We start from the raw sequence: 22985 nt of genomic DNA, 5'->3' as shown, positions 1-22985 counted from the left end.
TATTATAGCGTAAAGAGTAGTGACTTTAGCGAGTAATAGCAGTAGCAACATTAACTATACCTATTATAGTTAACTTAGAGTGGATGGTTCTTGACATGTTAGTGACTTTAGTATTTAGTGAAAAGAGAAATATCCGTGTCCCATAATAATATACAAGTTATATAACTAAGAAATCAACGACAGTCGGACGGATAACTACTACCCTAAGCCCACAATCAAACAAGAACAGGAAATAAGGCGAGATATCGGTCCTAAGTCCTCCAAGTCTTACTTATATAAATATATCAGAATGATTACATTTTATAAGTAAATTGATTTAATAAAAGTATTTACCAAAAGATCATTTAAAATCTGGCTTGCTTGTCCAAAAAGAGTTTTGAAAATGTATAAATTTGTATATAAGGCATAGTGATAAATCACATGTGATTTGAACTAAGGATGGTGAATCACATGTGATTAATCCTCGTAACATTGAAAAATCGTTCTGTAAAACTTTCCATAAACATATATAAGCAACTTGTATCTCCCCCCTAAAACATTTGAAACATTTGAAAGGTGCATTAAAGGGGTATGAACTCACCTGAAATCGCGTAAATCGGGTGAATCGGGTAAAAGTGTCGATTGAGCGTTTGGTACCAAATAACGACTTGAGCACCTTTTTAGGACCCTAATGTCATATGAAATATGTATTTTACAAGAAGTTAATCATCTTATGCTTTTCATTATAGTATTTGGACATTCTAGCATCGTTTTCGGGGTTTTAGGGCCTAGAAGGGGTTCCCGGGAGTGGTACAAGGCCAAGAATGATTTACGGGAGGGTCCATGAGCTCACTCCCTTGGAGTTTACGGCCCAAAGGCCACTCCTTGGGAGTTTACGGCCGTAATCCCCCTAGGCTTGGCCGTAAACTCATGTGGTCCTCCAAAATGCAAGTTTAATGCCTTATTTCACTTCCCTAATTTACTATCAAGTGTCTTGAACTAATATGGAGGGTTTAAACTCTCATTTGGTGACATTTTGGGGAGTTTACAGCCAAGGCTTGTTCTTAGGCCGTAAACTCCATTTAATCCCTCAAAATGGTTTTTTAAATGGTACAACACCTCTTCCTTCATCTTAGATAAATACTAGAAGGCCTTATAAGGAGTTTTGGGACATTTTGGCATAAATATTGGGGAGTTTACGGCCCAAGCATAGCCTTGGCCGTAAACTCTTCATTTGGCATCAAAATGAGATGTTTAATGGTACAACACACTTCCTAGGGCCTTAGCTAATTTCCTTACATGCCCTAGATAAGTTTTGGGACTTGTTTGACATAAATTTTTGGATGTTTACGGCCCAAGCTTAGGCTTGGCCATAAACTCCTCTTTTTGTCCTCAAATGGTGTTGTTTGATGTACTTAAACATTTCCTAGTGTCAAGGCTAAATTACTAAACACCCTAGATGAGTTTTTGGGACATAAATCCAAGATTTTTGGGTGTTTACGGCCTAAGCATAAGCTTGGGCCATAAACTCCTTTTTAGGCCACAATTCTTTATGTTTTAATGTCCAAACTCTCTTAGGAAAAACCCTTAATTAGTATATGAGCTTAAAGGAAGGAAAAACGGGACTTTTGGCAAGTTTTTTTAGGTGTTTACGGCCTAAGGGGCTTCTTAGGCCGTAAACTCCCTTTTGATCCTTGTTTTCTATGATTTTTGGCCTCTAATTACAATGAAGTATGTTTAGAATAAGATAGGGAATAAATCCTTACGTTTGGAAGCCGGAAATCGCGGTTTTGGAGTCGGGTTCGGGTCTAGAGAGAGAAAGTAGTGAGAGAGAGTGAATGTGTGGTAAAAGAGTGTTCAAATGTTGTTTACACTCATTTCATATGCCTCGGGTATCGTACCCGATACACGGCTACCCGATGCTTAAAGTTTAACGGGGTTAAAACTTTTTACCCGGGTGAAGTGGTTGAAAAGTAATATAACTCTATTAGGTTAAACGGGGTTAACACATACAAGTTATATTTTCTTATGATAATATCAAGACGTGCAAATAACTAGATATTCGGTTATTGACGATTCCAAATATTACAGAAAATAACGTATAGTGACGCATTCCGTTAGTGAAGATGAGATTTGTAACGGGAATAGATTTGGGGTTGTCACAGCAAGGCCAAAGAAGAAGTGAGGATGTGGAGCACAGAAAGATAAACTTGATCATAAGGAATAGGAAAGCTTCACCTGTCACCAAGATTGGAGTTTATTCTTTGTTGCTAAGTAGTATGTTAGTGTTAGATTTGAATAAGTGTTGTTACTCGTCTAAGATGACGAGAAATATTATTTCTTTTCACGGTTTGTACGAACAAGGGTTTGCTTTTTCATTTGGTAATGAATGTGGTGGTATTAATGCCTTTTATAATAATATTCTTTATTTTAAAGCATTATCTTGTGATGGTGTATATGAAATTGTGTCGGTTGTAGACAACTTAGGAAATAATGTGTTGCATATTGATTCTTCGACTAGTTTGGATAAGGCATCCTAGTGGCATTGTCGTCTTGGACATGTCAACAAGAAGCGCATAGGTGAACTCCAAAAGGCTGGAGTCTTGGAGTCATTTGACTTAAGGTCATATGATAGTTGTGAATCTTGTTTACTTGGAAAATGACTAAGTCACCCTTCACTGGTACTTGTGCTAGGGTGAAGGTTTTTTAGACCTCATACACATAGATGTGTTTGGACCCTTCAGAACCGCCACAAGGGATGCTAATGGATTCTATGTGACTTTTACTAATGATTACAGTATATATGGTTATGTCTACTTAATCAAGCATAAGTTAGAAACCTTTGAAAAGTTCAAATAGTTCAAACAGGAAGTGGAGAATCAGCTGTGCAGGAACATTAAGATGCTTCGATCCGATCAGGGTGGAGAGTACCTTAGTACAGAGTTCCTTGGCCATCTTAAGGAATGTGAAATTGTTTCACAATTGACACCTCCCAGGACACCACAACTTAATGGTGTGGCTGAGAGGCACAATCGAACCTTGTTGGACATGGTTTGTTCCATGATGAGTCGAGTTGCATTACCAATCTCATTCTGGGGGTTATGCCTTAGAGACTGCCGCTCATATCCTTAATCTAGTCCCTACAAAGAAGGTTGCCAAAACACCTCACAAGATGTGCACTGGGAAAGTTCCCAATTTAGACAACATCAAGATTTGGGGTTGCGAGACTTTCGTGAGGCGCGAGACTCACGAAAAGCTCGAACCTCGAAGTGAACGGTGTATTTTCATCGGCTACCCTCAGAAATCCTTTGGTTACCTCTTCTACAGGCCCAATGATAATGTGGTCTTTATGGCAAGGAGAGGGGTCTTTCGCGAGAGAGAATTTGTAAGCCATGGAAACAGTGGGAGGCAAATTGACCTTGAAGATCTTCAGGAGTCAAGTGGTGAAGGAACCTCAAACCCTAGCAATCAACCTGAGGAGAAAACTCATGTTGAACCAATTGACAAGTGTGTCCCTCTAAGGCATTCCACTAGAGTTAGTAATGCACCTGAGCATTACTATGGTTTATATATTACTGCGGAAGGTGATACATTTATCAGTGATAGTACACTGGTAAATTTGGATGAACCTAACAGTTATAGGGAAGCCAGGGCAGGACCCTACTCTGCTAAATGGAAAGAGGCTATGGATAGAGAGATTCAATCCGTGTATGACAATCAAGTTTGGAACTTGGTTAACAATGTACCGGGTTGTAAGTCAGTCGGGTGCAAATGGATCTTCAAGAAGAGGACTGAAATGGATGGGAAAGTGCACACTTATAAGGCGTGACTGGTTGTGAAGGGCTTCACTCAAACTCAGGGAGTTGACTATGATGAAACCTTCTCACGAGTAGCGAAGATAAAGTCAATTAGGGTTATGCTAGCCATTGTTGCATTTCATGATTATGAAATATGGCAAATGATGTCAAAACCACTTTCCTTAATGAAAGTTGGCTGAGGATATTTACATCAGTCAGCCAGAAGGTTTTTTCAATGTAGAGTACCCTGATAGAGTGTGCAAGCTTAAGAAATCCATTTATGGATTGAAACAAGAATCTCACAGCTGGAAACTTTGTTTTGATGAGAAAATCAAAGAGTTTGGTTTCTCGAGAAGCGAAGATGACTCATGTGTATACGTCAGAGCTAGTGGGAGTATAGTTAGCTTTTTGGTACTGTATATGGATGACATACTACTCATGGGAAATGACATCCCAACTTTGCAGGAGATTAAGTCATGGATTGGGAAGTGTTTCGCTATGAAGGACCTTGGAGAAGCTGCCTATATCGTAGGGATAAATATATTGAGAGAAAGGAGTAAAAAACTAATTGGACTTAGTCAGAGCACCTACTTGGATAAGGTGTTGAAAAGTTTCAACATGCAGAATTCCAAGAAAGGTGATTTACCGATCCAAAGCAATGCCAAACTAAGCAAGGCTCAGAGTCCGAGTACAGAGGCTAAGATAGCTGAGATGAGTCGATTACCATATGCTTCCACTTTTGGCTCGATCATGTATGCTATGACTTGTACTCGCCCTGATGTGGCCTTTGCTTTGAGCATGGTCAGCAGATATCAAGGGAATACTGGCAAGGCTCACTAGACTACGGTGAAGAACCTTCTCAAGTACCTGTGGAAGACTAAGGACCGGGTCCTTACCCTTGGTGGGAGTGATGACTTGAGAGTAGTGGGGTATAGTGACGCTAGTTTTCAGACTGATAGGGATAATTTCCGCTCTCAGTCGGGCTGGGTTTTTTCCATGAATGGAGTAGCAATTACCTGGAAAAGTTCCAAGCAGGAGACAGTAGCTGATTCGACATATGAATCAGAGTACATAGCAGCGAGTGAAGCGGCAAAGGAGGCGATATGGTTGAGGAACTTCATCGGAGACCTTGGAGTTGTACTAGCTATAAAGGAGCCTATGGAGATTTTTGGTGACAGCAATAGTGTGGTTGCCTTAGCCAAGTAACCGAGAGATCATGGAAGATCCAGACACATTGACAGAAAATATCACTTCATAAGACACAAGATAAAAGAAGGACTCCTCGTGGAAAAAAGGGTAATGTCAGAAGAGAACCCAGCAGATCCTCTCACGAAGGGACTGACTAGGGTTAGGCATTTGCAGCATGCGAGGCGCATCGGTCTGAAGGACGATATTAGTTTTACAGATTAGATAGCTATTTCTGAAACTTGTAAAATGTAATTGACATTTGATGATTAAATAAAATTTGTTGTTTATTTATAAGTAAGGTGTTTCTATATTATGTCAATCGTTTACTATTGTTTCAACTTTGCATGTTTTGACTTCCAGAATAATTACTTTATTCAAACTCTCCAAAGTTAGTCATACTTTGGAAGTAGGTATGAATGAATATTGTCATGAATTGGGCTTGTAGATGTCTAAGGTGTTGGACATAGCAAAAGTTGCTACAACATTCATGAGTGCTCATAAGTTCTGAGTATTGGATTAAACCCACGCTCACTTGTATCACTTCATGGAATTTATCTCGAGTGATCGTGAGACGGTAATATCATATAAGTCTTCAAACCTAGAGATATGAGTTGTTGACTATGAGTTGGTTGTGCATTGATTGTAAGAAAACGCATTAGTAACTTGATGTTATAAAACGTGCCTTTGTGTATGATACAACAAGTGGAGGATTAAAAGCGATATCTGGGCCCCTCGATGATTTTGTTTTGACCTATGTGTCGGACCCGGTCAGAACCAAATTGATGTATTCTGTTTAGTTCTATGTCAAACAAATCTGAAATCGGGAAACAAATTGCTGGACAATAAGTATGACATTGTTCCATGTATTTGTGCGGCTGATATCTAGATCAGAGTATTATATGATCACTCATCTAAAATGGCACTTCATAGTTCAACAGAGTTTTAAGAGCTACGATTGTTGGTCGGTTCCTAAAGTTATACATGCAACTATAGTTATCAGCCTTATCCAAGTGGGAGACTGTTGGATAAGGTGTCTAAGTCTATAACTACATTTGGTATATACTTGACCCAACCCGGCATGGTCCATTTAGGTTGCACTTCAGCGAAACAATTTGTATGGATAATCTTTTGAGAATAGTATATTTATGATTTATTAATATATTATAAGTTATAATACATTAATATGAAATCATATTATTTAATTAGTATTGATCAAGAACTAATTTGGAATTGATTTAGTGATCAAAAGGAAATAATTAAATATGGACTCTTATATATATAGAATGGGCCAAGGTTCATTTAGGATGGGCTAAGCTTGCATGGATAGTCCATGGAGTTTTTAACCCATGGATCCTATGGAAATGAAAGGTCATGGGTATTAGGGTTTACATAGATGTAATCCTAATCCACCATACTATATAAAGAGGTATTTGGCACAAGAAATGAGAGTAGTGTGTGTGAGATCAAAGGTGGGCCGATTTCTACAAGTGCATATTATTCTCTCAAGGCTTCCAAGTTGGTTTGGTGATTTGTGATTCTACTTGAGGCATCCACATTATTGGTGCTAGGCTCTTGAAGCTCCAAGCAATCAACCATATGAAAAGGTATGTTATTCTACTAAGGTTATACATTACAAGTACCCCATAACATGCTAGCTAGGTTGAGAACCTTGGAAAATCGAATATGCATGTATGACACAGAAAACATAGATCCCAGGTTTCTAGGGTTGCATGTACACTATAGGAGCGTTAGAATGCTCAGAACCCATCATAAGCATCTATGCTTTAGATGTATTCTTAAGCTTTTCTCTCTTGACAACCATCAAAATTTGGGTTAGATCAATTATGGTCATGTCGAGATTCCTTATATGAATGTTCTTAACAAACTGAACTTATGAATCAGGAAGAGAAAGAAGAACCAAATCAATGGATTGCTCCTTTAGAAATACGACACCCTTCCTATCTAATTTTTCAATGTACAACTTCATTTTCAGAACGTGCGCACACATAGAATTTCCATATTCATGTTTACATGCTAAAAAGGGCTTTAGTTGTTTGATATCTTTCAACTCATGATGTTGGGTGTCATAGGAAGAGGTGGTGGAAGATTTGAAGAAAGACGATGTCTAGTTCCACCATTTCCAACGGAAGATAAGACATTTTCAACTAGGCTTGATAATGGAAGATCATCTCTAGAAGATTGAGGAGAACCATTTCCATAAGAACGAAGAGGACCCTTATTATCTTGATTTGACATCATAAATTAGGAGAATAGAGAATTCAAGTTAGTTGATTTTAATCCTTTATTATTAACCCATAGTTAAATTAAGGCTGGGGTCCATATTTTTTATTCGAAAGAGGGATGTTGTAATCAAATTCAAATCTATTTTTAGGTATGCTGAATATTTCACCAATTTCAATCATATGAAACTCCTAGATCTTCTGAGATTCATTGAATCTTATTAGTGGCATGTTTGATCTTGATTATGCTCTTACCAATTTTGACTGGGATGTCAAGGATCACAATTAAGATCTGAATACCCATGAAAACCTAGTTAAAAACCTCAAGGTCATTTCTCATCTCGAATTGATGTGATGGTGTTGGGTCAAAAATATGGCTTATACTTTGCTTTTCTAAGCATTTATTAGTTTTAGTCTTGGGCCGAAAATAATATTTAGTTTATTTGTAGCTTGGACCGAAAACCCATGTGTTTTCAGTCTAGCATTGGGTTTGGGCCTTGAGTTTGCGATCCATATATATATATATATATATATATATATATATATATATATATATATATATATATATATATATATATATATATATATATATAAGGGTGAGGAGTTATCGAGCATTCATTCATAATCATATTGTAGAGAGAGAGAAAGTTAGAGAGAAGAAGAGTGTGTGTGTGTGTGTGTGTGTGAATCTTGTGTGGGAGCATCAATCTTATCAGCAATACATCATAGATTCATCTTCTTCTTCTTCTCCTTCGTCTTCCATTTGATCTTGCATCATCCACTTGATTGGGATTCCGTACCATCAAGTGGATCGGATTAATACATCAATCAAAATTTGGGACATACAAGTATCAGAACTTGGATTGTATCAATCATTTTGGGAAGATCTGGAGCGTTTTTGCACTTTTCGATAGTTTTTTTTTTGAAGAAATAATGGGTGTTTGTTCTTTTTGTTTTTTATAAAAATGAGTTTTTGATTGAGTTTTGGTGCTAAAATGTCGAAAAATCATGAGTTCTGGCGGTCATTTTTGCACAGCTCCGAAGTGTTTACAGCCTCCGAAGAAGGGTTTACGGCCGCCGAAGAAGGGTTTATGGTGGATCCGAAGAAGCTTTTTGATGGGTTTTGAGCATTCTAACACTCCTATGGTGTACATGCAACCCTATAAACCTTGGATCAATGTTTTCTCTATTATACATGCAAATATTCAATATTCCAAGGTTTCATCCTAACTAGCATAATATGAAGAAACTATACTACAAGAATCTAGTATAATTACATACCTTTTGATGTTGTAGCTTGATTCCATGGAGCTTAAGAGCCTAGTGCCTCAAGTGTGACACCTCAAATGGTTCACACAACACCACCAACAACTTGGAATAACTTGAGAGAGAAGTTCTTATGCTCAAATTGGCTAGCCCTCATGTGTACACACACTAGTGCCAATTTCTTGAGCCATGGGGTCCTTATATATTGTGGCTATTAGGGTTACACCATGTAACTCATGTCTTTCCATATTCTTCATGCTCCATGGGTTAAAACATCCATGGAGTATCCATGGGTTACTCCATGGGTTTAGCCCAACATGAAGAACGATGGATCATAAGCCCATATATATAAGAATGAATGATTTACACAATCAATCTCATATATTTAATTAGTCTCCTTTTGATCACAAAATTAATTCCAAATTAATTCTTGATCAATACTAATTAAATAATATGATTTCATATTAATATATTAGAACTTATAATATATTAACAAATCACATATATCCTTTTCTCGCAAAAGTCTATCCAAATTGCTCTGATGCCATGCAACCCAAATGGACCATGCCAAATCGGGTCAGGTACATACCATTTATAGTTATGGGCTTAGAAACTAATCTAACACTTTTACGGCCAGCTTCGGACGTTTTCGGCCTTGCATCTCGCAAGTGTTTAGTCAGCAGCCTCGCGTGTTCAGTCAACGTGTTCGACTCGCATTCTTGGTCAGCAGGAGTTCTCGGCCAGCAGGTTTATGGCCCAGCTCAATCTTGGGTTCAGCGTTCGCACTCGTGCGCTTAGTAATCGCAAGCAGCGAAATATTAAAAAAAATGTAGTGGAGGAGGATCGAACCTGGGTCTCTTGCCTCCTCAACCAGCCGGCTTACCAACTCCTCTAGCAACCCTGGTGTTATTTTCCTTCCCGGTTTAATTAAAAAAGACTCATTGTTTCGCTTCAAATTTCGCAATTTTAAGAATTTCAGCTCAAAATTCAATTTTTTTATATTTTAAATTTCCATTTTCAACCCAAAGTTTTTCACTTTTAATCTTTGACTATCTAAATTGACTTTTAACCTTAAAAATTTGACTTTGACTTTCAAGTTTGACCTTTAACTTTAAACTTTGACTTTCTTATTTCACCTTCAAATTTTTACTTTTAGCTTGTCAGTTTGACTTTTCTAGTTTGAATTTTTAAGCTTGAATTTTAAGGTTGACTTTTGTGGTTTTAACTCAAAGGGAAATTAAAAAAAAATCAAGTCCTCAAACATTCCGGTCAATGAAGTTTCATGTTCTAAATCTTGTGAAGCTACAATTAAGTTTCTTCGTGAACAAAATGATTTACTAAAATGAGAAAATGAGGACCTAAAATATGAAGGCTATACACTTAGGAAAGGTCAAAAATCCCTAAAAGAATAACTAGACGCCAAAATCAAGGACTTCCGAAAACTTCAAGAAGAATATAGCAATAAATGTGAAAATTACAACTATGTTAAAAGGGAAACGGCCGAATTAACTGCCGAACTTGATGCATTGAAAGATAAACATAAAGATGCAGATTTTACCTTTAAGAAATTTGATGTATCAAATGAGGTAGTTGCGTCCATGATTGAAAAGAAATTAAAATTCAAAGATAACCAATCTAAGGGTCTAAGGTACAATAATGTTCCATCTCCTTTTAATGACAACTATAACGCACCCCTTGAGACCAATGAGGAAGAAATGACTGCTCAATATGGCCAAACCCCTGTCCCAGCTTCAATTAAGACTGAACCATTTGGGCCTAATAAGGTTATTAAGGTGAATGTTTCTGATGCTTCTACTTCATGTGCAAGTAAAGTAGTAGAGGATGAGGACAAGGAGAACATAACAAATCCTAGTTCTGTTGATTTTGTTGACTGTCAAACCAATGTTTCCTTGAACTCTAGTCTTTTGCTTCTAACTCAGTTGTTTATAATCAACCTGTTGTTGGTAAATACATGCCACCAATTCAAGCTAAACAAAGTGCATGTTGCAAGTGTGCTTGTGGGAACAATCAGAAACGAGGCAAGGGCACGCCACCGGGGGCAGGAAGAAACAACTCCTACGTGAAGAAGCAGACTTGCTTCCATTGTGGAACACCTGGACACATTGCCAGAAATTGTCCAAACCATGCATACGTTCCCTACTACGCACAAGGATGGGAAAATGTGCCAAGAGGGAGATTCTCCAAAGAAAATCATTCAAGGTCTCAATCGCGCAAGTGTGACTGCAACGTGCAGAAGGCCAAGAATCCAACTCTAAAGGCCAAAAATCCAACTTCAAAAGTCAAGAAGGGAATGTCGGCCAAGAAGCAAAGCTCAAGAGATGCTCCAGTGAAGCCAATACCGGTTAGGTCAAAGCCATCTCGACGACCATCTACAAGTTTAAAAACAAGTACTGAGGCACCTATCCGATCGAACAAGAAATGGGTTAAACCCGACTATAGATGGGTACCAAAGGCTCACTCTCCCAAATCTTCTAATGATTCTAACATTTTTTCATCTTCTGTTTGTTATAAACAGGACATGTCATGGGAGAGACTATCGTGTGTAGATGACAAAGGTCAACCCAATTTCAAAATGGACTCGGTTCCAAAGACCAACTGATCCCGCACTTTGTGCTTGAGTGGCTATGGAGGAATATCATCAGACTTCGATTTGTTGATAGTGGTTGTTCCAAGCACATGATAGGGGACATCTCCCAACTGTACAACATTCAGAACTTTAAGTGAGAGTATGTGTCCAATGTGGGAAAGGAAGAAAAGGAGAGGATCACAAATGGGGGTTGTGAATAATGATGTGAAGAATTTTTGGATTTGTTCCAAGATTGAAACACAGCAAAGGCTGAATTCGTTGATGCTTGCGTCTTCAATTGCTGACTTTCGGTTTGAATTCATTCGATGCTCCTAATTTTTTCTTAAAATGGTTCGTTTCAAGGAAAATTTTCTTTTAATTTTGCGCATTTATTTTATTTCTTCCCAGTGCTCAATTTAAGAGGGAGAAATCAAAAAATTTAAAAATAAGTTACATTTTGTATTTTACTTTTGTTTTTGGTGAAATTTGTTCATAGTTTTCCTCTATGCACAATTTTAAAGGGGGGGGGGGGGGGGGGGGAATAAAAACAAACAAAAACAAAACAAAAAAAAATTAAAATTTCAAAAATACATATTTTCATTTATGTTTTTTTTTTCTTTTTTAGAAAAATCAAAAATCCAAAAATAGTGTTTTTGAGCGTATTTTACTTTTATTTTTATTTCTTACTGTGCTAAGTTTACTTTTAATTTTTATGTTTATCTCAAAAAATTTCATTTGTCTTGAAAAGTGAATTCAGGAGAAGATGAGATTGAAGGAGTATGTATCAAATATTCTGAGCAAGGAGAAGAAATTTGAAAGTGAAAAGGAATTGACAGTTATTACACTTCACACTACTTTCACAAGGAATTAACGGAAAATTTAAATGCGAGTGATAGACTCTTTCATATTGAGACATATACTAGTCTTAATAGGAGCCTTCACATCAAATGTTAATGATCAAATGTCATTTTCACCATAACCAATGTGAAACACCCAACCATTCTTCACCTATATCTAAACTTTTCTCCATCAAATCACTTCAACGTACCGGTACCACTTGAGGTTTGAGTATAAAACAACTCGGTTGACGGTTGCCAAAAAGTCTGTGTTTATGATCTTAGATGTCATTGTCACCATGACTCTAAGTGAAACCGAAAATCCAAAACCATTTATTAATGAATTGACGGTGAACATTTTTAATGTTCTAGATTTCACCTATGAATTGACGGATAATGGCTCATACCTAGTGTGAATTTGTACAAAATGTCAGTCAGTTTCTTATCTAAGAATTGTCGTATCTAAGGAATTGAAAGTTTGAAATGGTACAAATTGTCATATTGGTCTTGTCAGCTTTCTTTACCTAAGAACTGTCACGACACCAGGGCGATTCACGCAACACGGAAACAGGTATCGCTGAACGTCTCGCCAAGGGCCAAGTTAACTTGTTAACTTGATATTTGTATTAAGATCTATGATCAAGGATATACAGGGGATAGCATCAAAACTAGCCACGAGTAGTTCTCCGATACTCAATAAATCGCAATGCGTTCCTTCAAGTTCACACAGATACTGCGAGAAGTCTCTTTCTAAGCCAAGGACTCATCCTTGAACAACTATGCTGAGAAGGGGCTTTATGATTGTTTCTATGACCCACAAGGATTTTTTAGTCTTTTGTTACTTCCAAGGCACAACGGTGATCATTCAAGAACATTCATTCAAAGGAACTAGAAGTGAAGATCATTTTTCAACATACAATCTTTCAACCCCAGAAGCAAGGTGAAGCTGACTTGAAGATTATGTGACAAGTTACATTGAAGCCTCCTCAATCAATTTGTTGTTATCTATGTACCTGCTGAACTGATCCAAAAGATTTGTTCTCTTTATTACTCTCTCTCTCTCTGAAGATTCTCAAGTTGAAAGCGCCATTTCTCAAGAGTCTCTACAAGAAGCCTCCTCACCTAATGTTCGTTCAAAGTCAAATCTTGAAGAAAAGCCCATCCACTCAAGATGAAGTCACTCACTTAGAAGATTCAGTTGTTCATCTTGAAGTTGTGAAGAAATTGAAGATTAAAGCTGAATCCAAGCTCCAAATGAAGATTGCCAAGAAAATCCAGATACATTTTTAAGGGGAGTTTGTTGGGTCAATGAAAAGAAAGCTATAAACCAAGGGGGAGATTGTTAGGTTAAAAATATGGTTTATACTTTGCTTTTCTAAACATTTATTATTTTTAGTCTTCGGCCGAAAATAATATTTAGTTTATTTGTAGGTAGTACCGAAAACCCATGTGTTTTCGGTCTAGCATTGGGTTTGGGTCTTGAGTTTGCAATAATCTATGAACATTAAGAAACCCTAAGGGAAGGTTATAGAAATCAAAATTAATATAGATCTAGGGTTACATATGTCACACCCCAAAACTAGGAACGGCGGAAACATTCTGGGGCGGAGGACGTCATGTAAAGTATCACAACAATGCAATGTAGTAAACAAGCTACAACATCATTCATTGCATTAATAGTATAATTTAAATACAAGTGTGCTCTTTCATAGAATAAAACACTATAATGAATATTCAAAATAAAAGACAAGTCTTGACTGCTCCGTCTTCACAAAACCTGGTCATCGTACCTTTCTATTGGTGACCTGAGAATACAAGTTATTTTGAAAGCGAGTATCAACATAAAGCTAGTGAATTCATAAGTATTTAATGTCATTATTTGTAAATAAAACTTGTAATAAAAGACTTGTAATTGTTTTGAGGGAGAATTTGTATAAGTATGAAAACCCTAGAAAATCCCATATTTCCTACTAGTATAAAGAGTAGTCTTCTACCAAGACCCGAATGAAAGTAAGTACATAGTCTTCTAATGAGACCGGTTGAAAGTAAGTAAGTTGTCTTCTCACGAGACCCATTGTAAGTAAGTAAGTAGTCTTCTCACGAGACCCGCTGTAAGTAAGTAGTCTTCTCATGAGACCCGCTATAAGTAAGCAATAATGTGATTGATAGTCTCCATACTAAAAGTTCTCCTTAGAAGAGATTTTGCGAAACTAAAGGTGACTTCCGCAAAGAATCGCTAGGTCGAAATCCACATTTATGTTACGTAATCATATATATACCCAAAACTATACCTATAATAGCTTACTAGAAATATATGAATGTATACCTTTGCTACCCAAAGGTACTAAACTGACTGATTAGAACCTTTATATCTACATATGCATACATAATATATAAGTAAGATTTAGATAACCTTCGGACAACTAACCGATACCTTAAGTACACATCCAAACAAGGAAAAGGAAATAAGGCGAGTTAGCAGTTCTAAGTCCTTCAAACATTATTTATATAACTATACATATCTAGACATGCTTTTAACAATTGTACTAGGAATAGTAAATAGCATCTCCTAACTATACCTATTATAGTTACTAGTAATGTATGTGAATAACCGAAAGTATGCCTTTACTACCCAAAGGTACTGAATTGACTAATAGAACTTTTATGTCTATATATGTATACATAATATATAACTAATATTTAGACGACATGCGGACAAATAACTGATACCCTAAGGCCACATCCATACAAGGAAAAGGAATTAAAGCGAGCTAGCAGTCCTAAGTCCTTTAAACATTACTTATATAACTATACATATATAGGCATGCAATTGACAATATAAAAGTATAAAAGAAGTTTTGGTAAAACCTTTGAAAAGTTTAATAAATATGAGTTGATGACTTAATGTAAGTTTATAAAATGATTTGAAAGCAGTTTGTTTGATAAAAACATTTTAAAGCATAAGAAATCCTTTGTTTGAAACATAATTGTAATAGAGTTTGAAGGGAAAGATATAGTATGAAATACAATTTGATAAAGAGTTTTAACATGTAAAAACGTTTGAGAAAGTCATTTGAAGTAATATGTTTGGTAAAACAGCTAAAAGTGTAGTAAATCCATTTGTATGCTAGTTATTAATCACATGTGATTGATATAATAACTGACATGATTCAACTTGTATTCCCCCCCCCCCCTAAAAGCATTTATAAACATTTAAAAACATTTAAAGGGTTGATTAAGGGGTATGAACTCACCTGTTGTGAGTGGATTGTACAGAAGTGTTGGACAAGGTGCTAGATGTCAAGTGGAGACTTGAACACACACAATGGTCCTAGTTAACATATAATGAAACACATATGTATCTAATTAGTTATTTAACAATTAATTAATCAAGGTAAGACACCCTAAGACATGGAAACACTTTGATTCAAGTGTTATAGGTATCAAAGGGTTGCATCTAAGGGTTGTATGGCATGGCATTGGAGTTTATGGCCCAAGAACCACTCCTTATGGAGTTTACAGCCCATGGTCATTTCCCCATAATTTTATGGCCGTAAACTCATGGTACTAAGTACCATTTGGTGTTTTGAGGTCTTATAAGTCATGATTGAGCATCCAATGATCAAGTCCAAGCCTTAGGAAAGCATTAGGGGCATAATATCACTACTTTGTAGAGTTTACGGCCTAAGGACCATATCCTTATGTGTTTACGGCCGTAAACACTTATGGGGACATGTTTTGATTGTTGTTTAAGGTCTTAAACACTTCTAGGAAGGATCAAGGCTAGCATCCAAGGCTTAGGAAGGGACTAGGGTCCATTTAACCCCATTTAGAAGGGTTTACGGACCAAGAACATCCATTGGCTGTAAACTTCTTTGATCTTATGTTTCTTGGTGATTTTCAAGTGTAAACAAGCTCATATTAAGCACACAAGAAGCTAGGGCAAGTTTACTTACAAGATAGAAGCTTGATTGGGTGTTTAAGGTCCAAGAACACTAGTGTGTGTTCTTGGTATTCTTGGTGTTTTGAAGAACACTTGAAGATCTAAGTGAAAATCAATAATGAATGGATGAAATGATGTATAACAACTACATGTTAGGTTATAGCAACAAATCAAGTCGAGAAACACTTACGTTTTCGGAAGATCGGGTGAAGAACGGGATGCTACTTGAGAGAGAATGGGGAGTGTTCTTGAGAGTGGAAGTGAGGAATGAAGGGAATGGGGAGTAAACTCATGCCTAAGGCATGAGTTCACGGCCACTTGAGAGTTTACGGCCCAAACTCCAAACGTTTGGCCGTGAACTCTTTATTAGGGTTTCAATTGTGGGTTTGCTACTCCAAGACCCGAGAAGGTACTTCCTTTCATTCATTCGTATGAAGAATAAATACTAAAAACACTCAAACGGACTTTAAACTAGCTAACAATTATCAGAAATGTAATTGACTTTTAATTGAAGTGCTTGACTTTAGGGTTTGCACGAATGAAAATTCCAGGTTGTCACAACATACCTTTTAATTATTGTAGCAAATAATCAAAGCAAATTCCTTCTTCAAGAACTTAGAAAGCTAGCACCAAAGGAATGGATGCCTCTAATGGCTTGTACCTAAAACCCTTGTAGTAAGAAGAATTGAGGAGAGAGGAGGCTAAAAGAGAATTTTGGCTCTTCAAAGAGTGTATATTGTCTTTGAAAATAGGATGTCAAAGGATCCTATCTATAGATGATAGGAAAACCTTAGAAACCCTAATTTGAAATAAAATAATATTATTTCAAATATAGAATTATCTAGAAACCCTGATTCTTGTTCAACTATTGTATAGCTACAGCTTTAGTCCTTGCACTTTTTATTAATCCAATTAATCCTGAAATTAATTCCAATTAATTTTTCATTAATTCCAAATTAATTATTACTATTTACAATTAATATATTAATCATATAATATAATAACAAATCATTTGTTTCAATCTCTAATTAACAAATCAACATCTTCCTCAAAAAGTCATTCTATAAAAGTACTAGTTTTGAGGGAAACCCAAAAATGACTTTGTTTCTAATTAAAGAATATACTAATTTAGTTATTGACTTAGACACCTTAATCCAATAATACTCATATGGAAGACCAGGTGGTGGCACTAGACATATGTATGAAAGACCAGGTGGTGGCTCCTAGAAATTGTATGCATGACTAGGATTGGCCTCTTGAAACTTGTATGTAAGACTAGGATTTGACTCCTGGTGTGGCAAGAAAAGACCTTGATTGGTTTATGGCTGATAGTGACAGTAAGACTGTGGATGACCCGTAACATTCCCTATCCTATGTACGGTATGTGGTATTTCGGGGAACTCACTAAGCTTTATGCTTAAAGTTTTGTGGTTTAAACATTTTCAGGTACTTCCAATTCCATAAGGAAGGGCTCACTTGACTGCACCACATCCTCTGATGGCTTTTCCACACCGATTGTTATTGTTGTACATTGATTTTGGAATGATACATTTTACTCTTATTGGTTTTGGAACAAATGGTTATACGGATTTGATGGTTTAAAAATTAAAATTTTTATTGTTGCAAGTGGGGCATTACAAATTGGTATCAGAGACTTGGTTTGAGAGATTCGAGCACACTATCGGGCGTCTCTAAACTAAAACTGAGGAATTGATAATCTTTTACAAGAAAATAAATTTTCTAACAATATATTTATAAAGAAAAGGGGTGTGGTGCGTGCAATCATCCGAGCTTAAGTACGTGATTTCCACAACATCCATACATGTTGATATGTTATATGAGTTATGGAATTTTTTGCATGCTAGAAGTTAGCATAATGATATGTTTAGGTTTGCATGCTAGAATTCCTATTAGGAGAGATGCCTATTAAGAAGGATGTCTCTTGATGTACTAAGGCCAATAGAATGTTACTGCTCGAATGCCGCTTTTTTTGTGATTTGTAGGACTCATATTTATGTAAGTTAACTATTAAATGAATACATTAAGTTAAATGCTACAAATGATAAATAATTTTAGAGTGATTGATTGGGCCCTATTGCGTAACTCTCGTTTGAGTCTAATCGTTGTAGGGCTGATATTTTAGTGAAAAGATTATTTAATTTTTGTTGCATGTAATTGTATTCATGGAGTAGTTAGCTGACATTAGTAGGAGTTTTTCAATAGTTATAACAAGGTTGGGCAAGGATCCTAGGAGAGCATAGAAAGTGATTTTGTTCGAATGGTGCACTGTATAGCAAATTTTGGGATTATTAATACAAGTAGGTGACTTTGAGGGTTGAGGATGATTCTTGAGGAAAGCATGGATAGGTGTGGAAGGTAGTATTTGGCCCGTGCTACTGAAAGCATAGGGTTTATACTCAAATCAAGGAAAGTCGTGATGATTATGAGAAGCTTGCAGGATGAGGAATTCTTAGGATATGTTTCGATCATTTGTATGGCTTCATTTTCAGTATGGTGATGAGCACTCATGGAGGAGGTTCTTGTTCTAATTTTGGATCAAGCTTTGGTGCTGATCCGATTGATGAGAGGATTTATGAGTTTGCTATATCTGAAATTGCTCAATGTATTTTGGAGGCGACTCTTGTGATGTTGGATACCATCAAGGATTACATCATGGAGCTGTTGGATGAACAACTTGGGGATTTTTGTGCAAAGATTGTGGCTGGTCAGATTGGGGCACCGAGTCTCACTTTTTGGGTGTTTAAGGCTTGTAGAGCCCTAGAGTTCTTCGGGAAGAAGGACCCTATTTATAGTAGATGGTAGATTGCTAACACGGAGAATGCTTAGTTTACTAGTTTATGCCCTGATGAATCGAAGGTATTTGCATCTTGCCTTCTGTGGGACGAAGCCTGCGACTGGTGGTTGGAGGTTGGTCACTGTTTGGGAGATGAGGTCATGGCATCCATGTATTTGACTTGTTTTGTGATGAGATTTAGGGCAGAGTTGTCACCTGTTATTGAGGTGCAACAATTGACGAGGGAGTTTCAAGACCTTTTCCAAACAACAAAGACTACGACAAAGATCACCACCAAGTTCAGAGAGAGGACTTGATTGGTTCCACAGTACGCAATGGATGAGGAGATAAAGAAGACGAGGTACCTAGATATTTTTAGGGATGATATTCTTTATTTATCACCCTGTCGAGTTGCAAGAACTTGAAGAATATGATTTCTAGAGCCGAAGAGCAGGAGAATTAGATAGATCTTCGGACAAAGTAGAAGCCAGTTTCAGTTCAAACAATAGAGGATTCAGTGAAGAAGCCCAAGACTTTCGATTCACGAGCTAGAGGTCATTAGGGTCGGGGCCATTACGGTAAGTGCGACGTGATTGGTCATGTCAACATGGATTGTCTCCATAGATCGATTCCGGTTTGTTTCCACTACAATCAGGTGGGCCATAAGAAGGTTGAATGCTCGAGACTAATGAGTGGAATGGTGAGGATCTGAGCATTTCAGTTGTAGGCCAAGGAGGCCCAAGATCCGCTAGTTGTTGTCCCTGGTATGTATCGTATTCAATTCATTTCTTCTTTTATTATTTTATTTTTATGATCATGTGATTATGTACATGAGACGTAATGTTAGAGGTGTTTAAGTCTCTACCTATGGGTAATTGATGAGAATAAATCTCCAGATCGTTTAGATCTTTCACAGGTATATTGACATAGAACAAACAATTCAAACAGAATACGATTAAGAACACAATATGGAATCAATATGAAGCTTATGATTCAAATATAGTCACGCCTCAGCAGAGCTCGATAAAGAACTTCCACTGTAGAGGCGAGCTAGGGTTTACAATACTTTGATGAGAAAGTTAATACAAGCATTACTAACTAAGGATGCATACATGTACCTTTGATATGTGCATAATTAGTTAATTATTTAACGTATATTCTTAGTTATTTTTGATTAATTATGAGAATAATGTGGACAAAAGGTACTTAAAATGTTGAGAATTGTGTTTTCAGTCCAAAAGATATGCTTGGATGCAAAAAGGAGAAAAGGAGAGCGAGTGAAGATTAAAGAGTGAAAGAAGGAGATCTACTCGGCGAGTAGATCGACCCTACTCGGCGAGTGCACGACGATATGCCAGAAGATAACTACAACTGCTAATTCAAGACGGATAAGTATGGACCTACTCGGCGAGTTGATTCTGCTACTCGTCGAGTACCCCCTGTTTTGGGATATCTATAAAAGACAAATCCTTATTCCAGGAGGAGGCACTCCTGGCGATTTTTGAAGGATTAGCTGCGACTAAAAGTTTCAGAAGGCGCTAAGGAACCCTAAGCTTCAAGAGTTGGAAGAATTCAAGCAATTAGGTTAATTCTACCACTTAGACTTAGGAATTAAACATGTTTGCTTTCATAAACTTTGTTTTTATGCTTGTTTCTACTGCAACTATGAGCTAAACTCGTTTTTGTTTCTGTTTGGGGAATACCAAAGAACTCCTATGGTTTAATTATTGATTCTTGTTTAATTGTCTATTGGTGATTTATTAAATTAAGTTTGTTAAAGAACCTTATGTATTAATCACTACTATTTTCTGTTAATTGGAAGGCAATTAGGTTGCATGAACATCACTTAATTGTTAACCTCATATGTCTATGTGAATGCTAAAACGTATGCTTGGAAGTAATGAGTATGAAACTAAGATTAATAAGAAAATAGGAAGATTAATGTGTGAGCTTGTTTGAGAAACCATCAACAAGAGGTTAATTGAATTAATAACTTAATTGACCATTACAAATCTTATTTAATCCAAATAATTAATCTAGGGAATTAATTAGTTTAAACACTTGATCAATGCTTAAATTATTTAATTGTCTAAGGGTTAGGAGTAATGAACATGAACCTAACTATTATCATTGGTAGCCAATAGCAATTAATCCACCTTAACTTAAATAACCATAGGAGTGAATTGGTTGAACCTAAATAGAAACATCTTTATCAAATTTGGTGAATAGTTGTTGCTTTAGTTAATTAGTTAATTTAGTTTGTTTAAGTTTCTAGTCTTGCAAAACTAGAGAAAAACCCTTTACTTTTATTATTTGTTTTAGTTAAAATTAGCTATTAGTTTAATTGTCCGTTCCCTGAGTTCGATACCTTACTTATCAATCTATACCACTTAAAGACAGGTTCACTGCCTTTGTGTGCTCAAATTACTAATAAAAAGTAGGGATAAAACTAGTTGAATTTACACACATCAAGTTTTTGGCGCCGTTGCCGGGGAACGGTTCTAAATAATTAAGCTAATTCCTAATTTTTTCGATCCTTTGTGTGAGTTTACTTGCATAAAGTTTAATTACTGCAATTTAGTAACTGGTAATTAGGTTTTAGTATCTGTTTTAGTTAGGTTAAAAACTTAGAAATTTTTTTTTGAAAAATCACTGATACTCGCCGAGTGCACTCGCACCTACTCGGCGAGTAACAGTTTAGTTAGAAATTTTTTTTTAATTGTTTATAATCTTTTTGTTCTTTTTACGCTTTTTTTTAATTTCAGGACTCTCATGACCAGAGGAGCAAACACACCACTGGTACCCCCGTTTGAAGACCCCGAATCCGCATTGAAAAGAAACAAAGGGAAGGACGTGGAGAGTTCAAGCACACCAAAGAAATCACCATTGTCCAACTTGAAGACTGTTTTTGGGAAAAAGAAGAGCAGTAAATCAGGAACTTCTGGCGCTTCCTTGACAATTGAGGAACCAATTCAAGAAGATATTGGATACGAGACCGAGGAAGAAGAGGAGGCAACGTACGAACAAGAAACCGAATCGGAGGAAGAGTTAGCATTCACTATGGCTAACATTGATGAAATTCCCATGGGAGAATGGAAGAAGAGGATGCGCGACGACCATGGCCCGGGACTTGTGCAACCCGCAATTCCCACAACTGCTACCTTCGAGCTAAAAGGTCATATCCTAGCTACGCTTAAGGAAATACCTTTCTATGGGAAAGATCATGAAGATGCCTACAAACATTTGGATGAAGTAAATGATGTTGCTGATTACTTCAACATTCCAAATGTAACCCGTGAAACTCAACTACTTCGGATGCTTCCGGTAACCTTCAAGGGTCCTGCTAAGGACTGGCTCAAATCACTTCCCCCCGAGTCAGTCACTACTTGGGCCAAAATGAAGGAAGAATTTATAGATCACTTTTGCCCACCATCCAAAATAGCCAAACTCAAGAAGGCCATTGCAAACTTTGAACAGCAAGCTGGAGAATCTTTATATGAAGCATGGGAGAGGTACAAAAGTCTGCTACGAAATTGCCCACACCATGATCTAAATAGCCAGCAAGAAGTTTCCATCTTTTATGATGGAGTCAATGTCACAACCCGGCAGTTGCTAGACTCACAAGGCCCACTTACAAAGAAGCCACCACCGGTGATTAAAGAATTGATTGAAGAATTCTCTAAACACTCTAGAGAATACCACAACCCCAGGAATGATGTCACAAGGGGAACCGCGTACGCAGCTACTGAAGATTTATCAGCAGTTATGGCCATGTTAAAAACCATGGATATGAGAATGGACAAAATGGATCAAACTATCCATGCCATACGGGTGGGTTGCGAAAATTGCAATGGACCTCACCTCACTAGAGATTGCGATTTGGATGAGAACGGCAACAAAAAGGCACAAGTATGCTATTCAAGCGGTGACCGGTATGATGAGGACTGGCGCAAACAAAAGAAGGAGTGGCTGCCTTATGAAGAGTACAAGAAGGCCAAGGAGGAGAAGTACAGACAAAAAGGGAGAGGCTTTTACAAAAAGGAGGAGCCGGTGCAAGAGAAGAAGTCGAGCTTGGAAGAAATGCTAACTAAATTTGTGGCTGCTTCCGAGAAAAGACATAGTGACCACGATGCTGCTATCCAAGAAACAAGAACAATGCTCAGGAACCAGCAAGCATCCATCCACAACATAGAAACACAGCTTGGGCAACTTGCTCAACAACTAAACCAAAGGTCACCGGGTAAGCTTCCTAGCAAAACCGAGAACAACCCACGAGGCGCGCAAGTAAATATTGTTACCACAAGAAGTGGGAAGATTATTACTCCCCTAGCCCCCATTCGAACTGAAGCGAACAA

General features: G+C 37.1%; 1 non-coding gene across 1 annotated transcript; it reads right to left on the bottom strand.

Annotated features, from left to right (window-relative positions):
* Positions 1 to 22074: 22074 nt before the first annotated feature.
* LOC128133980 (small nucleolar RNA R71) lies at positions 22075 to 22181 on the bottom strand. Its single transcript, XR_008232304.1, has one exon. It is a non-coding gene; the product is annotated as a small nucleolar RNA R71 (small nucleolar RNA).
* Positions 22182 to 22985: the final 804 nt, after the last annotated feature.

This window comes from Lactuca sativa, chromosome 4, assembly GCF_002870075.4.
Source record: "Lactuca sativa cultivar Salinas chromosome 4, Lsat_Salinas_v11, whole genome shotgun sequence".
In the NCBI taxonomy this organism is placed as follows: domain Eukaryota; kingdom Viridiplantae; phylum Streptophyta; class Magnoliopsida; order Asterales; family Asteraceae; genus Lactuca; species Lactuca sativa.
This window is presented reverse-complemented; position numbering and strand designations above follow the sequence as displayed.